Source organism: Corvus moneduloides, chromosome 11, assembly GCF_009650955.1.
Source record: "Corvus moneduloides isolate bCorMon1 chromosome 11, bCorMon1.pri, whole genome shotgun sequence".
Taxonomy (NCBI): Eukaryota; Metazoa; Chordata; class Aves; order Passeriformes; family Corvidae; genus Corvus; species Corvus moneduloides.
The window spans coordinates 19,188,530-19,211,052 of record NC_045486.1 but is presented as its reverse complement, the minus strand read 5'-3'; positions in this window follow the sequence as shown (position 1 = coordinate 19,211,052).

The window sequence follows — 22,523 nt, the reverse complement described above, 5'->3', positions numbered from 1 at the left end:
GCAGATTTTACTGGACAGAGAGTGGTGGAAGCTGTGACACCACATGGTCAGTGTGGGAATGCTGCTGAAAGAGGAGCAGAAACAGCTGCCTGCAGCAACAACTCCTCAAAAACTTGGCATTTCACTAATTGTGCTCCTGTGGGGTTCACAGACAATAGTTCTAAACCTGTAGAGCCATTTGCTCCAGGTGTAGGCTTTCCTCAGGAGTTCATTCCTGGGCTCGTTGCCATCCCCACACAAGTTTTGCATGGATGTGCCCACATTCCTGCCTAGATTTATAACTAGAAATCCTCAAAGAATCTTTGTAGCACATTTTTTTCTACTGGTCATGGATCTGTTGCTCTGTGACAAGCTCAGAGTCAGGCTGGACAGACTTGAGACATGGGTGAACTTTGGTTTTGGGGGCTCAGACTGTGGGTTTGACTGAGACACCACACTGGGAAATGAATAAGAGGAAAGTTCCTCTAGTCCACTCTGGCAGCACTGCCTCAATCACATTCCCAGCAAATCCTCTGGAAGATAACCACTGGATCTGGTGGATTCTAGTAGTAACCTTTCTTCCTTAAAATTCCATGGAGGAGAGCAAAGACTTCCCTGCCAGCTGAGAACTCACTTGGAATTTAACACCCAAAAATGACAGAAAGTCTATTTACTACAGAAAAAAGGAGAGGGAGTCTATTTGCTCCCATCAAGCATATTTATTGATTGACAAATACATAAATTGAAAATCAAGATTAAATTTAGCCAGAGGAGCACCAAGTGCACATTTTCAATGCATGAGAAATGCCAGTGTAAATCAAACTTAGAACTGAGCCCTGCTATTACGTGAAAATAACTGTCCAATATCTCTTTGATCTACAGGCAAGAAAGAAATAAATGTTCCTTTGAGGCATCAGGACAGCCCTGACTATTTTCTTGTAAAGAGTGTATCTTGTTGCTGTGCAGGAAACACGTTCAATAAAACAAAGAAATATAATCATTCAGTGCTCATTTATTTATTTATTTTGGACTCACAGGAAGTCTTTTGCAAGAAATGATGGCAGGCTGTGGTTTCTCAGGTTGCCCATGTAGCTTCTTGAGTTAAACACTTCTTAGTGTGGAGAACTGTCCAGAAAACATCAGGCAATGCCTCTGAATACAAATCATTTCATAAATATGCAAGTGGTGCCTCAATGTGACACTTGGCTTGTCTGAGGAACACTGATAGACTCAAATAAAAAATAAAAATTAAACTCCATCAAGGATGAGGACAATTTAATTTAATACTTTTCGTGGTGAAGGCAAAACTATGAATTCGGTGAGTTTATAGTGTTTCAACTCATAGTCAAAATAGAATGTCCATATCTTGGCATAAACATGGTCAAGGGCAAATAGTTGGGGGGGAAAAGTCAAGATCAAGGCAAGGAGCAGATCTAAATGGTGCTGCCACAGTCAGAGGAAGGAGAAAGTTATCACAGCAGGTAAGGGGGCAACCAGTATCAATTGGGAGTCTCAGTTTGGTCTGATTAGTTTAGAAATAGTGAGGAAAATGGATTTGTCCTCCTGAAGCTGAATGGGTGAATCCTCCCAGGACAAAGTGCACATGGAGGAGTCAGTGGTTATCCCCATGGATCGCAGCCTGAGTGAGAGGAAAAACCGCTTCAGGAAAAGGAGAAAAAACGAATTGCACTACACTTTTAATTATTTTCCAGAAATTAATGGACTGAAATCACATTTAGCAACCAAATCTCCCTTGAGCTCAACTTCCCTCCCGTGTATCCACTTTGTTGTCCAATACACTCCGACAGGAAGCAATTTTCAAGGCTTCACATCCACAAAATGACTTTGAAAATATCAAAGCTGACATTTTCCTAGTCAAGTCTTGTTGGACTCTGAGCCAGATTCTTAACTTGGTCTTGGTGGATTATTTCTGTGCTCAAAGACATTTTTATCCTTCTCAGTCTACTGCCAGCTATATAACTCCCCAATTCTCTTCACTTCATCTTGGCAGTCACTACAGGAACACAGAAAGGTGCAGACCTGTTTGAAGAATTGACAGGGAATCAGTGAGATGTCTTCCCCTGCTCCAGAAGACAACTGAAACCTGCTCTGCAGGGAAGAACACACAGAAGATACTTATTTAAATCAGATTATATGGGATATTTTACCCCCAAATGAGTGTCCACGGAAGGCCCCAGCCTTGTGCAATCACTGTGGAGCTCAAAGAGAGGAACAACCACACTGAGCAAGTTGATTTTCCTTTTCTGTGGCTACTATGAAATAAAAACCACCTCAACCACCACTGACAAACATCCTCTTATTCTCTCACTGAGGTTTTGTAGATCTGCAGCGAGCTGGGGGCTAAATGACTTGGGATTCTGTTTCCTGGCTTTTTCTGCAGGAACTCTGGTGTCACTTTTTCACTTAATCTGGACTGGTCCCAGTGCCTGCAAAAGGCCCAGCAGAGCCCCAGTGGGGTGAGTTCAGCTGGTGTCGGGTCCTTTCCCCAGGCTCACACACAAACTATGAACAAACAGCGTCTCCAAAGGCATCCTGAGACCTGAGCCCGCTGCTGATGGCAAAGGGTGATGGATAATTTCCCTCTCCATTGATTTCCATGTCTGTGTTTGGCAAAGAGAAAGCAAGAATTCAACAGCCTGCTCAAACCTCTGTGCGGAGCACATCAATTTAAACCCCTGGGAACGACAGCAGAGCCTTTTTGCACTCGATATTTCCAGCTGGAATTCCGGATCAAGGGAATGAAGGATCTTTCCCCTGGTGCTGTGTGAGGGTGGTTTGGTGCTACGCTGAGCACAGAGTGATGTTTCTCTCTCACCCCTTTGTTTGGTGTTATTACAGGTGGGTTTTGGTGTCTGTGACACTGAATTACCTTGTGCAAGCTTTAGATGCACCAAGCAGAAGACACAGCAGGGAACTGTGGTGGTTCCCTTCTCCGAAACACAAGGTCCCTTAAATTTTTGGGAGAAATTGAGCAGCAAACAGCTGGAACTGGCATTTACAGCAAGGGGTTATCAATCAAACATAACCAAATAACTCGGTGCAAGCAGGACATGAACCTGCACACGGGGTTTGTTTGGGTGGGAGAGACTCTGAGTGTTCAGGTGGTGCAATAAAATCAGTGACACACCTGGCCAGGAGGGTGTTAAATAGGGATGTGCAGAATTTCCTGGCACCTTCCTGTGGCACTGCTGCTTCAGCTCTTCTCTCGTGCCTGAGGGAATCTGAGAGGGAATGAATCCCCCCCACACTCAGGTAATTTCCTGTACAACGCCTCAACCCCAGGCCAGGTGAGTGTGTAACACCCAGCAGGATGTCTGAGGTGAAATCTGGAAGTACAGGGTGTGAAAGAACAGGAATATATTTCCTTTCTGACCTCAGCGTACCTCAACACTTCCCTCGAACCCCATGAAGTCCTTTGGCAGTGTCACATCCCATTATGCAGCTTGCTCACTCTGGGACACATTCAGTGGCATTTCCTCTCCTTTTTTATCTGTTTAGAATCCCAGCACAAGCAGTGTATTGAAAATTAATGCACAGGCAAATATTTTCATTCTCGGCAGGTAAAAAATTACACAAGGACCTTAAAATTCAAAATGAAACTGGAATTTTTCCCAGTTGATAAGGCAGAGTTTTCCTTTTGCATTCATTTAAATCTGAGTGGGAAAAGACTTCTTATACATTGCTCTCTGCCCAGGTGACAGAAAGCTTCCACAGATAAAAGCTCTCACTGCAGATGTATCTGAATTTCTTTTTCTTCAGTACACTTTCTGTTGATTTAATCAAGTTGTCCTGTACCCTACTTTTGACCCTGTAAATACTGTCTAGAGAAGAAATATGCATTTCCTCTCTAAATCATATGGGAGTGAAGAGCATTTTTAAAAAATTATTTCTTTTTTGTCAGGGGCCATAAAAACTTTGGGAAGCCATGGAGTTACCTATTAAAAATATGAATTAGCTGATGGGAATATTCAGCTTCTTCCATCCTTTATAGAGACCAAGCCATCCTTCTTTGTGGAAGTTACTGCCAAAAGTATGAGAGAAGTCAACCTTCAGGGCTGGTGGCAATGTGGAAATAACTAGCCCAGCCCAAACTCTATCTTTGGAGCCGTGAGCCAAAGGAACGTGTGTTGGTTCCTTGATTTATTTTTAGGAGGAGACACACAACAAAGACATGGTGCAGAATAGATAAAGCATCCTGATTCTGCCCAGGAGCAGACCTTCCCCTCGAGTGGAGCAGCACAGGAAAACGTCCAAGGGGAGAAGAAACTGATTGTGGAGGGATAAATCCTGCAGCACAGAGACAGCCAAGAGGAGGTTCCTTTGTCTGCACCTCATCTATTTCAGAGCCAGCCAGCCCAGCAGATTTTGCTCCCTGACCTGCAGCAGCCTCTCACCAGGCAGAACTCTGGCTAAATGGGCTTTTCGGCAGCAGAAGACCAACTCTGCTCTTTGCAAAGCCAGACACCAAGCTCAGAAGGGCTCCCGAGGGTTTGGATCAGCCGAGATGCTCACGCAGTGACACAATCCTTTTTGGCACAGCCACAAAGAGAAGATACATCCCAGAAGTGCATTCCCGGGTGGCTTCACCAGCTCGCATGCAGCCACAGGCAGTCCAGATTTATGGTCAAGGGATTTTAGGGCTGGGGGAGTGCGGGCAACAAAATGGTGCTGCTGGAATGAGCCACGGGGAATTTCAGTGCTCAAATGCACCCCAGACTTTAGTGAAGGACTTTTCTTTGCTTATCTCAAGACCACACTTCCAAGTTTTGTCCGGTTTTTCCCTTATAAAGTCATCTCTTTGAAATGATTCCTCTGATCCCACCATGGCAGAACAGGTCTGATGCTTTTTCCATTCACTTTGGGGGAGAATCTTGGATTTCCAGCAGAGCAGACCTGGCAGATGGTATTGAATGTGGTATTGTGCAACAAACAGAGCACTGCAGAGATTTGTGCCACCCAAAACCTATTCAGGATATTTTGGGATCACATTTCCCAGTAAACTGGAAGGGAATTACAAGAATGAACACGGGCAACACAAATCATACACCACAACCAAAAAAAATCTCCACAAAAAGCACAGAATTAAATCAAACACTCCATGAGGAGTTTTTCTGAACTGAGGGACACCTTTTTCTTTGATCCCTGCCTCAGATTGTGCACTAAGATAAAAACCATTATTTACAAAACATCTTTCACTGTCTTTACATAGAAGACTTCATTGCACTGCCCCAGCAATTTATTTCTCACATGGAATTCCTGTATAAATGAAAGTACATACAGATTATGGAAACGTTGGTGAGAGAGTGAGAGCTCTGAGGTTTTTGGGTTTTCTTTTAAACCACAGTGCTGTTTGTTGAAGAAAAATGAATTTTGGTTCAGATCAATTTAGGTAATAGAGAAAGAACCAAAAAACATAAAAATTAAAGTATTGCTGAACTCACTTTGGAAGCACAACTTGGTCAAAAAGTCCCAACCCCTGAGACTGTATTTTTATTTTTATTCCCTTGGAGAACTTCCATTACAGTGTAGATTTTGTGGATGTGCACATGCTCAAGGGAGGGAAGAGACAGCACAGGAAACACGCATTTTTTCACTTTAAAAACTGCAAGCACCAGCTGGGTAGTGCTTAGAAAAACCTTTTATTTCCTTAAATCCAAAGCAATAAAGAAATAGTCCATAAAGGTGGCCAAAGATGATAGCTTAGTAATTTCTTAGGGTTATTTTTAGGATGTAAAATTGAGGTGCTTTACATAAAATCTCCAATAGAGAGTTTCATTTCATTTGCAGTCCTGCTGGGCTATCTGAGGAGAAACAATACCTCAGACATGTAGCTTAGCTCCTCTAATAAAACTAAAACTTCAAGACCTGAAGGCCACCACAGCAGAAAGGTTTTAATTTCATTATTAGATACAAATCCAAGTGCACTGGTAATTCCTTTGGATACAGCTGTTTCAGGGTGAACCAAGCATGACAAGAGAATGGCCTCCTAACAGGTTTTAATTACGAAGGCAGAGCATGAAAGAGAAGAACGGAGAGGGAATTTTGCTGAGTTCTCTTGGAAAGGAGGAGTAGAAGCTACATAACTGCCCTGAAACTATGAAAGCAAAAGGAGCCACTCTTCTGGTGCAGCCCAAGCTGAAATTCCAAAGCAGAAAGCCCTGGAAGAGTGGGGGACACAGCAGCAGCAGGAAAACAGCATTTTGAGTGTCCACCCCAGAGCAGCTGGACAGCCACAACCCATCAAAGCCTCTGCAAAATAAGAATTCCCTGCTCGCTGTCGTGGTCATCAGCAGCAAAATGCCAAATTATCTTCCAAAGATTACATGAAAAGCAGCAAAGGAATGTCAGGTAGGCACTGCTGGATCTGAAAATGGCTCTGGGAAGCCCAGTGTCCATTCTTTGTGCTTTAAGAGAAAATTTACCTCCAGAAAAGTTGTCCCAGTTTCCCCTTCAGGAACTCAGGCTGGGTTTTCACACGTGTATCTCAAAGAGCGTAATGTCTCAGGGCATGGTGGTCTTGGGAAAAACAAACAAAGCATTTTTAAGAGAACTCTTTTCCTTCCAAAATCAAGAGCTCCTCTCCCTGCAGTTACCACCTCCTGCTCTGTGCAGCTCCTCCAGCCCAAAGCACAGGAACACAGAGTTCCCAGTTTAACAACCTGGGTGTACCCCCAGCTCCTTGTAAATCCATAAATGTCGGATTCAGCTGTGGAATTCCAGTGGTTCTGGATCTACTCTCACTGACACCACACAGATAATTCACCTCCAGGCTGGTAAAGGCCCTACATGTATTTGTTTTCCCCCACACAGGCTGTTTGGAGCATAATTTAACACAACAAACATTTCAAGCTGCTGTATATTAACTCCTAAACAATCAATTTGGTGAATTCTGCCCCTCTTCTGAGGGGTGATGGATCCCATTTAGAACACACAGTGATAGCCTTCATCTGCCATGGGTAAAAAGCTTCTGCAATGAGGATTAATTAGCACGTTGAACACACATCTGGGGATGAGCAAGGGAGCTGCAAAAATCACAAAGAAATTTCTCTGCGCCAGTCCCCTCACAGCTTTTCACAAAATCTCACAGCAGTGAATTCACTGAGAGTTTAAGCAGGGCCTTCACCTCCACCGCCCATTAATTTCTTAGGGAATGCCCTGTTTTATTTATTATCTAAGCAGACAAAGGGAGCTGACCTCGTTTGGTGTCTGCTGCAATTTGCCCCGTCAAAGAAAAACTTCTGTTGATGGTACCTAAACCAGAGCAATTCAAACCTCAGGAACTGCTCAGCTTCTGCCGAAAGCTGGATGTAAAACTGATAGGAAGAACAAATGTATTTGTTTATTCACATCTGGCAACCAGTCATGAGCTCAGAGATCTTTTTCAGACTCAAAGTTTTGTCAGGATGGAGAAAAGTCCTCCTGTTTGTGGATTCATATCCCCATAAACAGAAGAATCCCACAACAGGATCCTCTGTCCTCTAGAAAGACTGGGCTCAGAGACAGCCCAGGCTCTAACAGGTGATGTTAGAAGTCAATTGCATCACTTAGCAGGGAAAGTCTCTTTCATTTTAACTCAAAATAATATCTTTTAATTGGATATGCAACAGAAAGACTTTTTTTTTTTTTTCATATTTGGATCCCCCCACCAAACCTAGCTCTTAATTTCAAGTTTGATGAAAATAGTACCAAAAAAAAACCCCAGACACCGATGTGAGTCAGATTTTTTGGTTTGGAGAAAAGTAAATTTTTCTCTTGATCTCTGACCTTTACCATAGTTTTGATTCTGTGAAATTAGAGCAGAATGCTGCAGCTTGACACGAGGATAAGCCTGGATTGAGGAAACCTTGCCTCTCTTCCTGACATTTAATATTTTAGCTGGTTTAGACTGTTGTACGATGAAGAGAGAGGGGATGCAGTTGTGTTTTCTGCACCAGAGGGTTTTCTCCCCTATTTGCAAGTTCTACTGCAGGATATATTTAGCTACAACAGCACTGGAAATGAGAATCACTCCTACTTTTGGAATTTACTTAATTTCCCTCCCACACTGGTGTGAGGAGGAATTACAAAGCTGGATCTGTGGCTGAGGGCACATCCAGAGATGACACAGCTGATGCCAAGTGACACTGCTGAGGACAGAGCAATGTGTAAACCCACACGATTTCTGCTTCACCTCAGAAATATTTTATAAAGTAAAACAAACTTTCAAGAGCAGAAACAACATTAAGAAATAGAGTTTAAGGGGTTTGTTTGCTTTACAAGGGTCTTCCAAGCTACCACCTCCTCAAATGCGTGCCGCAGATATGGATGTTTAATATTTATTTAGCACATGCAGTATTTTCTTTTTGCCAGTCTGGAAAACTTGGGCTGTGATTGTGGGATGGAAACTCTTCAGATAAGCCCTGCCAGCAGATAAGAAGTCAGATCAGTGGCATCCACACAGCACTGAGGGGGAAAAAACATTTGAAATCACTCACAGTGCTTATTTATCCACAGAAATTATTCCCATTTAATATCGGAGCGGGAATAGCAACAAAGAAGAGACTTCATCCCAGCTCTGAGTACGGGCATGGAAAATGATTGTGCTCCCAGAGAATGGCGAGCTGGAACAGAAAACCCTGTGGGGTTGTTGATGTGCTGAAATGCACATAAGGCCCATTGTCCTTTCTCTCCAACTTTAGCTCTGAATTATTCCTCTGATATTTTGCTGCACTCCCCAAAACCCTTCAGAAGCAGGAACATTGCTGGAATATGCCAGACAAGAATAGAATCACGAGCAACGCTCGACGAGGGGGGTGAGGGTGGGCAGGAACAGAAAAATCCCATTGTCTAATTCTTAAATCTATTCACCAGGCTGGGGAAGGTGTCAGAAGACTCAGAAAAATTCATCCCAACAGCAGTGCTGCAATTAGGGAGCTGCTCCAAGGCCTGGGGAGAGACAACAAAATGGGAATCACAGCTGAGAGTGGTGGGAAAGTCCATTTAGGGTCCTCAATTCTTTCCCCCAATGGGGCTTCTCACCTGCAGAGTGGCCAGAAAGGATCAGGAGAGGCCTCAGGAAAGGGAATATTCTGAGAATTTGGATGGAACCCAACCTGTTCCAAGGAGAGAGGCAGCGGATGCAGAGCTTTGTGTCGGTTTTCATGGAAGGAGGAGCAGTTCCATGAAGTTTCTTCTGCCTCCCACAGGGAGTGAATTTTTCCAAGCAAAGAGATAAAAATGATGGGATTCAGCAGCAGCAATCATTGATCCCCTTGATTAATTCCCAAAGCTTCCCAGGCCTCGTGGTGTGGCGTGACTTTTGCATTTCTGAGATGATTCTGAAAGCCCATCTGCTGGAGCCAAGTGATTGCATGGGAATCTCAGTTTCCACCAAAGACCTGAAATTAATTACAATTTAAAAGCTGTGAAAGCAAGATCTTTAAAAATTATGTCCCCAAGAAGCCCAGCAGTATTTTTAAAATGATGAACATTTAATTTTTCAGATGCACGTTTTGGGAGTTCACAAATTTGAAATTCAAATAGTGATGCCTTCTTGCTGGATCACCGCATCTGACACGACCTAATTTTTTTTTTCCTACCTAAATTTTAATTTCAGCTGTAGAATAGAAATTAAATGAATTTATTTTCATTTTGCAAGGAGTTTCATGCTTGTAAGTGTATCCATGATAATTTAAGAAGTGTTAAAGCTAATTATAAGTCAAAGACCCTTTTATACGTTATGGTCTCATGCAATATGACACAGAGTGGCTGCATAGAATGCATAAAATTATTTTTTTCACTTTCTCAACATCCAGATACAGAAATCTGTCCTGCTGGTATTTCTCAGATACAGAACCTGAATTCAGATTCACACACAATTTTGGCAGAAATAAAAAGAAGCAGCCAGGAGAGAGCAGATAGCAACTCAAGAGAACATTCCTTGAATATTAACCGTAATTTCAAATAACGTCTTTACAGTCTTCCAAAATTTTGTTTGCTGTTCCTTAGAGCAAATATTTACAGAAATAATAGAAGGATCTGCTGGGAACAGCACGAAATATTCCCAGCGTGGTACTGCAGGAGCAGTAGGAACTTCCTCAAAGCATTTTTGTGCGTACCTCCAGTGAGAGACAGGGTGTTTACACTGCAAACAGCCTCGTGGAGGATTTCAGGGAAAATTCATCATCTCGAGGCAATGCAGGAGGAATTCTCAGCTGAGCCTCCAACAAGGAAGGAAATATCTCTATTTGTGTGTGTTTGGGAGAGGATCCTGCGCTGCACCAATGGACAACCCAGGGATGTCAATTCGAGATGGCTTGGAATACTCACAAATAAAAGATGGAGGATTTCCATGGTCCTGACATCCATGGAAACGAGCCCCATAGGGAGCAGCAAAAGGAAAAATCCCAGAGGACTCAACTGCCTCCCAGAAGAGCAGGAATTGTGCAGGACTGATGATGATGATAGGAAGCCTTCCTGTGCAATTTTACAGGTGAACTGTTGTATTTTGGGGCTGCAGGCTTTGGGGCTCCTGCTGCGGCCCATGGGGATAGGTCTTAAAGCCTAAACTTAAGGAAGGCCCAAGACTTAAGCACAAAAAAGGCCTCTTAAGTTTGAGGACACTTCTCTTTGGTGATGCTGCCAACATCATTCCACACTTAAAGCCCTTTCAAAGACACTGCAGTTACCAAATTTAGCCTTTTTGTTTTGGCTGTTTCCATTCCTACCTTCTGGTAATTTATTGGCTTGAATTTTTTTTCCTGAAGACAGGGATTTCTGTGGGGTTTAGAGTTTCTAACTTCATTAGGAGTTGCAGCTGCTGCCGCCGTGGTTCTGATTAGTTACCTTGAGCTGCTTGGCAAAAGACAATTATCATTCCAGCTTGCCCAGCACGAGCAGGACGTGGCTCCTCGTGCCAGAACTGAATTAGGAAACAAAGTGGAGCATGAAATAAAGGGAAGTGAGATGAGCTGATCACACCTTCCTGGCCTCGAGTATTTTAAATAGAGGCCATCGCCCTGAAAGGCAGGATATGGGAGGACAAAAGATACAAATACCACCAATGAATGTTAATGCCAATGAAGTGAAATGATCCTGCAAGGAAGGAGGAAATTTTATACATCCAAAAGCCAAGTCTCTCCTACAACAGATCTCCAATTAATTCTCTTATAATCTCTGCAACTTTAATTTTCTTTTCTTCAAAGGCCCGATTCCAGCACAATTATCCTTCATCAGCTGTAATTTCTGATCATTTCTATTCCATTAGTGGTCAACACTCCCCTCCAAATGCCTCCTGCATTTGCTTTCAGCCTCTCTGGCCCCAGATTGACCAAGAAGCCTTGACCAACATCATTTTCTCTTTGATTTATGCTGATCTTCTCCACATTGAGAAATCATAATGATTTCTCCAGCTCCTTCCTTTCACTCCAGTCACTCAATTCCAACTCAAAGGAGCCAATTTAGTTTTTATCTGACTATTTAATTCCTGTCTTATCATCTAAATGACACCAAGCTGGTGGAGTTGTACAATTTGAAGCTGGCCTGTGGTTTTCTGATGCCACAAAAAAAGAACCCAAACATCCTGGGCTCAGAACTCCACTTGTTGTGTATAATTTGGGAGCAGACCCATTTCATTTTCTCCAGCAGGGCCCACAGCTCAGTCACAGCTGTCTCACTCTGCCTTTCTTTTGCTGACTTGCATAGAAAATGTTCCTGCATCTCTGTTTAAAAAATATGATTTTTGTATTGGGGTTCCATTGCACAAAATGCACAAAATCCCTGATTTTGCTTTTTTTTTTCCCCTCCACTTTCCATCCTGATACAAAGCAGGCGCTGAGAAAACTCAGTAACTTTTGCTTGCCCTACCTCACTTCATATTCCTTTAATATCTGCAAACCTTATCAGTGACCTATAACTTCCTGCAAGAGGCTGTGGCCACAGACAATCCAGCAGCTCAATTTTCTGTGGACATTATGAATCAAATTTTTTTAAAAAATGACATTAGAAATCTCTTTCAGGTTGCAAAGTCAAGCACCAAACAAAGAGGAAGTGCTGGAATTAAACTTGCCTGCAAAAACCTTAATTTGGCCCTTTTATGCACAAGTATTATGATATAGACTTTAATTACATGAACACAGCCTATTTTTTCCACATCTAAATGCATAGATGTGCAAATTCTCAAGCAGTTGACTTGATTACAAGTGTGCATAATATAAAAGTTCAATAGTCTATTGATATTTAGTCAGATTGCAGAAATTCCACATATTCATGGCAGCAGCTGACTAAATTGGGAGACCATGCCAAGAGCTGAACAAATGAAATCAGATTACTGCAAATGACAAGGAACAAATAGCCAGCAAAAAAAATAAAATAGTAGGGCCAGAGGAAAAAAAAACCCAGCATGGTGAATGCTAGACAACTGAATTAGGTTCAGCTGAAACAAAGCAGGAAGTCTAAAGCAGCCCACAAATAATATTTAGTCTTTCCTCTGGTGCCAGGAAAACAGACTGATCAGCACAGTGCCACTTGATTTTGGGTGAGTCCAGAGACTAAACCACGAAAATGGGGTCAAAGTAGAGGTTTGAAATACACACAAAATATTAGAGCCGACATCTTGGCCTGTAGGTCTTCTTCTGGCTGCAGAAAAAAAATAGAAAAAGGTTAATTTGAAGGTTAGAACTAACCTTGTTTTGGCTTTTTTTACCCCAGAGCTCAAAGCAGAGCTCATGGCCAACATGTCACCTCTAATATCCTTTACCATCTCAACTGTGGGTTTTATATTAACCTTTTCTCTTAAATTTGGCAGTCAGGATGCAAGTGCTCTGAAGGTTTTGCTGCAGTGTAAAGAAGCTTGGCTTGATCTGCTTTTAATCACTGGCCAAGCAAGCACACAGCCTGGCAAACATTGGTGGTAGCGTTGCCACTCTTTGCACGTCACAGAGAACCAGCCAGGGCAGAGCTGAGCTGACACCTCTGCAAGCAGAGCCAAGCAAGGAAAGGCTTTATTATTCACAGATTTATTTTTCTTTTTAATGTCTGAGGGTAAAACTTGGTGATTCAGGAGCATTTTCATGCTCTTTTCCTACGTGCTGTGCAGATTATGCTCAGTAATCAATGCCTGGTCCTCCCTTGGCTTGCTGGAGAAAAGTTCAAGACCAGAACTCAGCACCCGGCCCAGTAAATTCCATACATTGCATATATTCTATAGATATTCAGATAAGATTGGATATTCCATCCAGTTTTAAGCAAAACCAGATTTTCCTTTGAATACATCCCTTATTTTTATTTTGGCCACTCAGATTCCTCAGTGGATTCTGTCCAGCTTGGCCTGGGGTGAACAGCCAGTCCCAGTCACATCCCTTTCAATAAACGGGGATACTCAGAGCTAATTCCAGCTTAAAAGCTACCACTTGGTCTGAAGAACAAGTTTGCTCACAGGAAAATCTAGGGAGGTTGTCAGTATTCTGTTTCAGGTTCTTCCTATGCTGATGTCTTTGGTGAGGTGAGGCTATGGAGGAGCTTCTTTTTCATTTCACACACACAGGACTCCCCACATCCCGCCTCATTCACGCCCTGATACCCAGAGCAGGGCATCCCATTGTAAAAGCCCGTGCCACCAAGCCTTTTCCTAGGCTTTTCCAGGGCATTTTACAGCCCACCCCACTGTCATGGGGATTGCTGGAGCCAGCAGCACTCCCCTCTCATGGCAAGGTGCTGTGCTAGGGGTGAAAATACAAAATACACTGTGTGGGTGCATTGATGTTGGAGTGTCTGCCTGCCTCTTCTTGAAGCAAAATGTGGGATATTTGGCTTTTATGTCAAATTACTGAACTGAGCCTTCTGCTAATTGTCCTGTTACATGGGAGAGCCAAGGAGAATTTCACGTTGCAGATACTTCTCAGGGCTCACAGGCTGGAGTGTCCAAATATAGTCTACGGGGAGGAAAAGCTCCAGGGAAAAGCTGTCAAAAGCAGTATTACTGCCCTGGTATGGCAGAACCAGGAACAGGGAATGCCCAGGGCATTGCTGGGCTCCATGTGCTGTAAGGGGATTTTATTGGGGGCAATTAAAGCCAGGAAGAAAAAGGATGAAGGTCAGGAAACAGCCATTGAACCTTGCTACCCAACCACGTTCCTGTTTTGTGCAGAAATATCTCCTGGCTCTGCTCACGAAGCTCACGTTGCTCTGGTTTGAAATGGGGTGTCTTGGGAAGAGCAGCACAAATCAGGGCACACACACAGATGGGTTCTTTCTTTGTAGGTGATGGAGCAAGAGCAGAAATCATCAGCTGAGCTGTGCCAGAGAGGAGTCGGGCTGGTGACACGGACACAGAGCCAGGTCTGCTCCATTAGCAGGCTGACACATGGCCTGAACCACGGCTTTACAGCCCCTGGAAGATCCCTATTTATTCTTCTCTGAAGCAGATTTAGAGAAGGCTTTGGGGTTACAGGAGATGGGATGGCTGCAGGCTGCTGTAACAAAGCTTAGGGCTGCAGCCCTGACATGTTCCCTGCAACTGAATCCTCCCTCCTCCCAAAGATGGCCAGAATTCCACGGGCAGCTCTGACTCAGTCTGGAGCAATCCCACGTTCTCCTGCAGCACATGGCTGGTGGCAGCCTCCTTAAAGACCCCCAGGAGCAGGCTGACCACGGAACTGTTCCACAGCCCCCTGGCAAAGCCATTCCAGGCTCTCTCCAGCCCTCACTCCAAAGCACCACACACAGAGCAAAAACAGCTCTAGGTGCTCCTGGTGCTTTCCTTCAAAAGCAAGAAATGGAGCCAGAAATCGCTTTGGATTCATTCTTGGGCTGGTGGTGCCTGTTCTGTTTGAGAGGGAACCTCTGTGCCCAGCCCTGCAGGGATTCCGGGTCCGTGATTGCCAGGTAGGGAATCACCTGGAGGATTCCTTATCGCAGCAGGGGAAGATCTGTCTCTGCAGTGGAGGAGATTGCAGCTCCTACTCACTGGAGCAATGATTTCCAATCTCATTTCGAAGACCTGGAGTTAAAAGGATGAAGAAGAAAATATCTTAAATATTCCCTCGTGCTCTTTCTTGTCACCTAAACCTCAAATCCCCTGTGCTGCCTGGGTCCCTCACCACACCACAGGTACACAAAGGCTGGCACACAACCTTTTCTCTGTATTGCAGCAGGAATTTTATTACTGTTCCAAGGCAAGTCTTCCCAGAGCTTTCCTAACTAGCTGAGAATGACATTTTTATGGGATTAACAGTTGCAATAAAACACACCCCAGGCTCTAAAACTCAGCTAAGAGTACAGCGTGAACGAGAAGTGACAGAAGAAAATAGGAGATATTAAAAAGATGAAGAAAAGCTTCAACTTCAGCCTCCCATAGCTCCATTAAACACTGAGAGCAGTGTGACACTCCCTGGGAGACCGGCCTCCTGTCCCACAAAACACCCCCAAACCTGTTTGGCAGTGGTTTTTTAACACATCACCTCGGATTTCCATCCCAATCCTGTCCCAGCACAAGGGCCTCAGAGCCAACATCAAGGGTTGCCTAGCGACAGAGCTGAGCCCAGTGGGATCATCCTGCTCCTGATTTCTGCATTGAGATTTTGGTTCCCAAGGATGCTTTGGGATTATAAAGGACATTGATAACCCTGCTTTCTTAGTTAATGCTTTTGCTGCTGTGAAAGTCACTGCTTTCCAGAATATCTGTTTGTCAGCTCTCTTAGGGCATTTGGGAGCAGCACACAGCCCTGGGTCCAGCAAAAGAACCACAGGTTTCAAGCAAACAGCGTTCCTGATCCTCTTAAATCCACACAAAAGTCACTATTTGCAATGAAACTACAGCTGGGTGTGACTTCTGAGGTCACAGAACAGAAGCATTTCAGGTTGAGGAGATCACTCCAACGCCACCCAAACGCCATGAATATCATTTTAACCAACGAGTATGAGGCCCAGGAATTGTGTCTGACACACAAATGGATTACCTGAAATCCAGACCAAAGGGAAAGGCAGCAATAATTTTTTCTTTAAGAAAGCAGAATAGTACTCTTGGACTAAGTGGCAAATACCTGTTCCACCGTGCCCCAGCCCAAAAGCATTACCAGCTCAAAGATACAAATAAAAAGCCATCAGTGACAGAGCAGGGGACTTTATTCCCCTTTGTCTCTGCTGAACAGTGAAGTCATCGTTCTTGAGACAATAAATATTTTTCTTCTATTACTATTAAAATGCAAAATGTGGGTAAGAGAATCCTGGGGCTCCTCAATCCCATGGCCAGCACAGTAAGAATCAATGAGACGCAGAAGTTACAGTGAATAAATCAGCAAGGTGTGCAGTACATCCTAGAAGTGGGTCTTAATTTGTGTTTGGGGAAAGTTTTAGGACATCCCTACTCTTGCACATCCCGTGGCTGCCCAGGTAAGAGGCAGATTTATTTCAGGAGTCGGAGGATTCTTTTTCCAGAAGGTTGGAATCTGCTGATGTGCAGCTCACACCAAACAGGACCTTTAAGCCCCCAGTTTGTGAAGCCTCTGTGCCTGAGCAGGTACTTGGACACAAGGACAGAGAGGGGCTGGGAGCTGAGGAGAGAAGCAGTGACAGGATGGCTCCTTCCAGCACAGGGGGCCAGAGGTCAGCCCCGTTCACGTTATTTGTGCTCCTGTCATGTGCAGTTCCTGGGTGAACACCACACTCCTGACCCGAGACTAAAGCCCAGACTAAAGGCTAAGCCTTGCCCAGATGCTCCTGTATAAGCTGGAGTCAGATTGCAGAATTTCAAGGGTATTCCATACCAAAACCCCGCAGAGATCCAGCCCGGACTGGCTTTGCAGTAGCCGTGATGGGAGCACTGTTGGATGGGAAGCAGGATTCCACTCATTCCACAGGGATTAGCTCCCGCTGAAAATGACTGGCCACCCATGACCTTAAACCTGAATTTCAGCCATCGTGATCTGCAGAGCTCTCCACAAACAGATTTCAGCTGCCTCTCCTCAGATTTAACTTTTCCTCTCTGGCCCTGCTGTGGCTGCCAGGAAACTGCAATGGGACCTCACCTGGCCTTGGGGACAGCTTCAACCTCCATCCCAAAGAAACCAGCTGGCACCATTCCCTCTATTTTCACAGCAGAGGCAGCTCTTTTTGACAAGTGAATCCCAAACAGAACGAGCAGTTTGACAATTATCATTTTGAACAAATATTTCCAGCTCCGCGCAAAACACCGTGGCACAAAAAAAAGCAAACTTTCAATAAACAGAAAATAGATGATTGTTCTCAAATGACAGCTTTCGTGCTGTTTATCCCAAAGGATCCTCAGAGCTTATGGAGTATGAAATAAATTTGCCACTGGTTAAAAATGTAAATTCTTTAAATACATAAAACCCTAATGAAAAGGCTTGTAACATTTCCCTTTTCCTGATTCCCACTTTTCTCTTTTTATCTCCCTAGAAGTAGACGTTGATTATAATTACAGTGGGGACTAAAATGTAGGCTTGATTTTGTGTGTTAAAAAAAATCTGGGAAGTAAAAGGAGCTCTTGGTGTGATTGGGTGGAAGCATGAGCTTCCACACATGCATGCGTGGCTCAATTGTGGCATGGCATTAAAAAATGCGTAAAAGAACTGATGCACCCAGGACATTCCACATTTAAATGCACATAATTTGTGGAGAGCACACAGAAGAGAAGCTCTGCTGATGGAGATGAGAGGGAAAAGCTGCTCTGAGCTTCCAGCCCCTCTTTAGGGCTTGCAAAATGCACAGGGATGCAAAAGGCAGGGGCTGACGCTGCTTTCCTTGGGCAGAGCGAGGATGGAGGCAGCAGAGCCCAGCCTGGGCTTGGAGTCATCACTCCGGGGTCAGCTCTTGTCCTGGGCACACAGGGCTCAGACCTGCAGCAGGACGCTGGGTTTGCTGGCCAGGGACTCATTTTGGATGCCTTTTCTTCTGCTTAACTTGGATTTCCAGTTTAGCATTCTGCTGTCTGAGGTGAGGAGCTAAAAGTGACAACAGAGAAACTCGACTATTTTGGCTCTGAAAAAAAGGCACTTTGGACCCCTCTCATGCCAACCCTCTCCACCCAAACACAAACAAGACCAGGGCACTACTTTAACCCCCAGAGCACCAGGTGGAGGCAGGTGTGGAATTTGGGTTAGATTTCCAAGCACAGGGTGACCCTGCAGGCTGGTGCCACTGCCCACAGCAAACCCAGGGTGATTTCAGCCCAGCAGGACTGGCCCAGAGGGAGCTGCAGGAGAACCGGGCTGGGATGAGGACATCCCAGCAGGTCACACACACACAAACCCAGCAGAGCCATGGCACAGGCACAACTGCTGGATTTAGGCAGAAATCTGGCACAATCAGGACACGTCAAACACATCTGTGTGATCCCTGCTCCTGTGTTACACCAGTGCCGTGGTGATGGGACGGACCTTGCTCCATATCCTGATTCCTCCTCATCCACCCCAACAGATCATGATGAGCTTGAGAGGTGCAGCCACTCAAGTGCCACTGCATCCATTCCTGGACCAGAGGAGAGGATCTGAGCCCTCATCCCATCACTCCTGGTCACTCATGTACAGCTGTGTGAACAAAAGTTCACATCTCACCCTTCCTTAAGTAAAGGAACCTGCCAAGCCTTCCTCCTTACACCTGCTCAGGCCCCGTTCTCTTGGACAGCATCTCAGCAAAGTAAAAAGAGCTTTTAGTCTGGTTTTGATTTTTCTTTTTCAGTTCAATTATTTACTATCAAATAATTTATTCAGTGTTCTCACCAAAGCCTTGTTTATTCCATGTGTTTGGGTTTCACTTTTCATGCCCAGGATCCAGAAGCCATTCCTCTGGGGCTGTCTAGAGTAAAAAGAAAAGGCAGTTTTAAGGCAGAGAATAAACTGCAGAAGATTGGCCTTGGACTCTTCCAGGGATCCAGGGGCAGCCACAGCTTCTCTGGGCAGCTGTGCCAGGGTCTCCCCACCCTCACAGGGTGGCATTTCTTCCTAATATTTAATCTAACCTACTCTCTGTCAGCTTGAAGCCATTCCCCTTGTCCTGTCACTGCAGGGACTGAAGCCCTGGTGAGTGCTGTGCCCATGAAATGCTGTGTGACAGCCCAGAGCTGTGTGACACGGGTGCCATGCAGGGGCCTGAGGACATCTGGGTGGCAGATAGAGCACTCCAAGCAGGGGATGGACTGTGCCCAGACCACTGGAGTAGTTTCTGGGAAAAACTCTGTGCCCAGGTGGCTCACGGGGAGAGCAGGGGATGTGTCACCCTGAACCCTCAGGGACAACACCCAGCCCCCCTGCTCCTGCCCCCACCCTCTTGTTTGCCCAAAGCAAGGCTGATGGGGAAGAGACAATTAATTAGCCTTTTAATTCCATAATTAAAAGCTTTCTACTCTCTTTATCGATAGGTGTCTATTGTGAAATTTCCTATGTTTTGCTTGGCCCTGAAATGAGATAAATTCCTGTGCAGCTCCAGCAGGGCCAGCCCTCCAGAGATGCTCACAGCTGAGCTGAATGCACAACCAGCAGCTGAACAGAAATATTCAGTGCATTTTAAATGAGATCTGTCCAGACCATAATACTGCAAACAGTATTATCTTCTGGAGTGAGGCAGCTGAAGAAAGGTCAGGGTGCAGAGATCCCTTTATCACAGGAGAGCTCGAGTTTTGCTCTGGACTTTGCAACCCAGATCCTCCTCTGCTTCTTTATTTTTTAGTGAAAAGAGCACCAACACAAAAACCTTCACAACAGTGGGTTGTTTGTTTTTTTAGTGAAATGCCTTGCAAACCTTTTCTTTTTTTCTGAAAACGTACTATTTTTGCTATCAAACAAACAAAGGGAAAAAATGTACCATCACCTTCCTTCAGTTATGGCAGAGACAGAAGTACAAAAGGATCTCTGATGCTCAAGTGGGGTTTAATTCAGACTCAAAGTGTGCTCTATATAAAATTTAGACCTTCTTCACGTTTTATAAGTACTTTGTGAGTGAACTTAGCCTTTCTTTGCTGTCTAAATTTGCTCTGAGCGTGAAGCTCGCACTGACTCTGGGACTAATTCAGGCAAGCAAATAAAGCCTCAGTCAGTCTCACCCCAGGGTCGTGCCAGGGATACCAAACTGCTTGGAAACTCAACCCCACAGTCACATTTCAGTGCTAGGTCTGGCATTTATCATATCACTGATCAATGATGCAAAATTCATTCACTGCTCCATTGCATCAATGACAAAGGAGTTGGGAAAAAAGTAAAATAGTAAAAAGTGTCAAATATTCAAGAACCTCACCTGAGTACTTGTTGCCCACTTCTCATTTTGATGTGTCCCTTTTTTATTAGGACTGGACGTATTGAAAACCTTTCTGGTTTTTTCTCTAAGTGATTTATTTATGTGAAGAATAAGAAGGAAAGGCTCTTCAGAAGAACAGGTATTCCCATTCTCCTACTAATACTGTTCCATGGTTTGAAACCAGTGGGAAATTGTCATAAAAGAGCTATTACGAAGATTACAGCAATTCTAGGGCTGTGATTTCCAAAGGGCTCCTTTCAGCTTTGACTTCTTTGAGACCACAAAAGCTTTCCAGAGTCTCCCTTGACTGGAATTTTCAACACCTTCCTTCCATGTCAGTTTTCTTATGTCAAACGTGACAGTGCAGCTTTTCCCTCTGTGAGAAAAGAGATTTCATTCCTACAAACACAGCATCTTTGATAGGTTGGCTCTTCTCTCCTTGGCCACATATTTTCAGAGCCCTGATAGGAATTCGGTGTCTTAAGCCCTCTGTTCCCCTCCCTTATCCACCTGAACTTTACCAAGTGCAAGGATGGCTGAGGGCATGATGAGAAATGAGTGTCAAAGCTTCCAAGGTGCACTTCCTTAGGAACCCCAGACAAAGAGAAATCTGTTCTCAGATATTTTCAGATAAACCCCTGGCTGGAGAATTTGGGAGGGTGAGACTTTCCAGGCTTGCCTCTGAGCTCGGCTGGGAGCAGGGGATGTGGAGTTTCTCAGGCTCCTTCTCCTCTTCCCACATGTTATTGTTCCTGTGCCAAAATAAAAGAACCAGAGCTCTATTTTTAGAGCAGGTTGTTCCAGCTAAATCCATCCATCACCCCCTGAAGTTATTGTATGTGGGTGAATCTTCTCTTTTTATTCCAAACCAGGCTAAATTTTACAAATGCAATTCACAATTCGGGCAGGGACCAGCAGATCTCACTGTCCAGAGGGGGATTTGGACAGGCTGGATCCGTGAGCTGAGGAGCTTTGTGTGGGTCCTGCCCTTGGGTCTGCTGCAGACTGGGGCATGAGAAGATGGAAAAGGCCCTGGGGATGCTGGGGACAGTGGCTGGACAGGAGCCAGGGCTGCCCAGGGGGGCAAGAGGCCAATGGCCCCTGGGCTGTGCCAGCCATGGTGAGGGCACAGGAGCAGGGCAGGGATTGTCCCCTGTGCTGGCACTGCTGAGGCACCACCCCAAATCCTGGGGCACTTCTGGGCTCCTCAGGACAAGAAGGACACTGAGGGGCTGGAGCGTGTCCAGGGCAGGGAATGGAGCTGGGAAGGGGCTGGAGAATTCCTGAGGGAGCTGGAAAGGGGCTCAGCCTGGAGCAAAGGAGGCTCAGGGGGGACCTTGTGGCTCTGCACAACTCCCTGAAAAAGGGATGTAGTAAAGTGGAAGTTGATGTCCTCTCTTAAAGAACAAGGGGCAGGACAAGAAATGGCCTCAGGTTACACCAGTGAAGGTTTAAATTGGATATAAGGACAATTTTTTCACTGGAAGTGCGGTCAGACATTGGCAGGGGCTGCCCAGGGCAGTGGTGGAATCACCGTTCCTGGAAATGCTCAAAGGATTTGAACGTGGCACTTGTGGCTGTGGTTTAGTGGTGCTGGATTAATGACTGGATTCAGTCTTCAAGGCCTTTTCCACCCTTACCCATCCCTTGATTCCATTCCCCAGCACACCCCTGCCAGCTGCACACAGGATCCTGCACGGGTTCTGAATCACCTGATTTGCCCTTCCAGTTTCCATTGTGGAATTGCAGAAAAGAGGCAGAGGGAACTTTGCACCCTGCTGCTGCTGCTTGGAAGTCTCTGCACGCTGGATTTGTCCAAGTTATTTCTGTTAAAAGCAGCTATAAATAGCCTGCATAATGCCTCAAGAGTGGGGCGGAATTATTGGGAGTTTTGCCTGATTAGAAGAAATAAGAAGTAAAAATCTCTGAGAAAGGAGCTCAGGATTTTACACAGCAATAAAGAACAGAAAGTGAAGTGATATATATCTATTTGTGGGCTTAAAATTATGAATACACTAAAGTGTTTTGCTCAGCTGGAGATAACTTTGTGAAACAATGTTGGTCCTTATTTGCCCAATACAAAAATGGCCCACAAAATGTCTTATCTCACACCACGTGTGAGTTTCATCAGAACTTTCAATTGCTATCAAATAGTTTATTCAGTGTTCTCACCAAAGCCTTGTTTATTCCATGTGTTTGGGTTTCACTTTTCATGCCCAGGATCCAGAAGCCATTCCTCTGGAGCTGTCTAGAGTAAAAAGAAAAGGCAGTTTTAAGGCAGAGAATAAACTGCAGAA